At 45.5% G+C, this 2,378-nt stretch overlaps 1 non-coding gene across 1 annotated transcript; it reads left to right on the forward strand.

Annotated features, from left to right (window-relative positions):
• Nucleotides 1-426: 426 nt before the first annotated feature.
• Nucleotides 427-535, forward strand: LOC127201930 (U6 spliceosomal RNA). The gene has a single exon (XR_007832265.1). It is a non-coding gene; the product is annotated as a U6 spliceosomal RNA (small nuclear RNA).
• Nucleotides 536-2,378: the final 1,843 nt, after the last annotated feature.

Here is a 2,378-nt window from a genome sequence, read left to right on the forward strand (position 1 = left end):
TAAAATATGAGTCAACATATTTTGGGAACTTGGGACCCTGCAGTTGAAAGCTTTGCTAACCCCACTGTAGGTTAACTGCCATCAACCTACCCAAGGTAGAATTATGAGTATTCAGCCGGGCGTGGTGGCGCACGCCTTTAATCCCAGCCCTCTGGAGGCAGAGGCAGGTGGATCACTGTGAGTTTGAGGCCAGCCTGGTCTACAAAGCAAGTCTAGGACAGCCAGGGCTACACAGAGAACCCCTGTCTTGAAACACACACACACACACACACACACACACACACACACACACACACACAAAGAAAAAAGAAAAGAGAAAAGAAAAAAGAAAAAAAGAAAAAAGAAAGAAAGAATTATGATTGTTCACACCCAATGTCAGGTTCATCAAATTTTTCTTTTAATTACAAAACTAAAAATATAAGCCTGGTGCTCACCTCGGCAACACATATACTATAAAACTAGACTGATACAGAGAAGATTAGCATAGGCCCTGTGCAAGGATGACACGCAAATTCATAAAGTGTTCCATATTTAAAAAAAAAAAAAAAAGCCTGAGACATCTGCTTGTTTGTTCTAGCTGCGCCTGACGTGAAAGGGAGCCTTTCTTTGCAGGGTCTCCCTGAGGGCTATCCAGGCTGATCAAGGGTTGCCTGAGAGGTGGGGCAGCTGTGGACAGCTGCTCAGGGCTCTTAGGCTCTCAGAGAACACAATACAGCTGGATACTGAGCAGGCATGTGAAGTCCTAAGAACGATATTAAGGAGCCGAAACACTCACGAAACAGCCTGATTTGGGGTGTTGGGGGGTGGTGTGTGGATTTCCAGGGACTAAACCTGTGCTGATTGCCTAGTCCTCTCAGCTCAGAGGGCTTTCTCTAACCCACAGAACGTGTTTTTAAGAGAGTGTGTGAACTCATTCCAGCCAGCCCCAAACCAAAATTACAATTCGGAAAAAAACACGAAAAACAAAAAAAAACCAGACCACCTCAGCCATCAAGAGATGAAGCCACAATTGGACTTGGTCTAAGAATCATTCCGGCAGCAGAAGGGCGGAGACCTGAGGCCTAAGCCACACCCCTTTGCCTCAATTCCAGGTTTAGTTCAGAAACAATTCGGAATGCTTTTCTTTTAAAGGGACATTTGTTTTGTTTTGTTTTTCGAGACAGGGTTTCTCTGTGTAGCCCTGGCCTGGAACACACTGACTGACTGTCTGTCTGTCTGTCTGTCTGTCTGTCTCTGCCTCTGCCCCTCCCCTCTCTTTCTCTCTCTCTCTCCCTTTTTGTCTCTTCTTTCAGGTTGGCCTCAAACTCAGAGATCCAGAGTCCTGAGTCCTGCCTCTGCCTCCCAAGTGCAGGGATTAAAGGTAAGTGCCACCACCACATGGTTTAAAGGGACAATGTTAAATTATTTTTTTTTAATTCTTTTTTTGTTTTGTTTTGTTTTCAAGCCAGGTTTTTCTGTGTTAGCCTTGGCTGTCCTGTCCAGGCTGGCCTTGAACTCACAGCAATCTGCCTGCCTCTGCATCCCGAGTGCTGGGATTAAAGGTGTGCTCCACCATGCCCGGCATATTTTTTTTTTCTTTAAGATTTATTTATTTATTATGTGTACAAATTTCATTATAGATGGTTGTGAGCCAACATGTGGTTGCTGGGAATTGAACTCATGCCCTTTGGAAGAGCAGTCAGTGTTCTTAACCTCTGAGCCATCTCTCCAGCCCTCTTATTTTTATTTTCTTATTATTCATTTGTCTTCTGTTTTTGTGTTATTTGTTTATTTGAGGCATTTAGAAATTGAACTCTGCTGCCTGCATTGCACTGCAAGCATTCTACCATTTTCTGTTTTGTTGACAGGGTTTTTTTTTTTTTTTTTTTTTTTTTTTTTTTTTCGAGACAGGGTTTCTCTGTGTAGCCTTGACTGTCCTGGGCTCACTTTGTAGACCAGGCTGGCCTTGAACCTCCAGCGATCCGCCTGCCTCTGCCTCCCGAGTGCTGGGATTAAAGGCATGCGCCACCACGCCCGCCTCTGTTGACAGGGTTTTACCTTGTTGCCAGGATGTCCTTGAAACGCGAGATCGAGAGTGTACAGCCTCACCACGCTCAGTTCAGGGGACTTTTATAAGAAAAGCATCTGGTAATGGGAAAAGGGGGTGTTGCTAAGGGAGCTAGCTCCCTTTTAGACAGAAGATATTTCTCTTCCTCCTCCTCCTCTTCCCGGTCCGGTCCTCCTTTCCTCTCTTCCTCCCTTCCCCCCGTCCGTCCCCGAGTTTCTTTGTGTACCCGTGGCTGTCCTCGAATTCACAGACAGTCCCCTGCTTCTGCCTCCGCATACTGAAGAGATTTCTTAGGAGGCAAGTGTCATTGAGACAGTTGTTTTAACCTCTA

The sequence above is a fragment of the Acomys russatus genome, chromosome 17 (genome assembly GCF_903995435.1).
Source record: "Acomys russatus chromosome 17, mAcoRus1.1, whole genome shotgun sequence".
In the NCBI taxonomy this organism is placed as follows: Eukaryota; Metazoa; Chordata; class Mammalia; order Rodentia; family Muridae; genus Acomys; species Acomys russatus.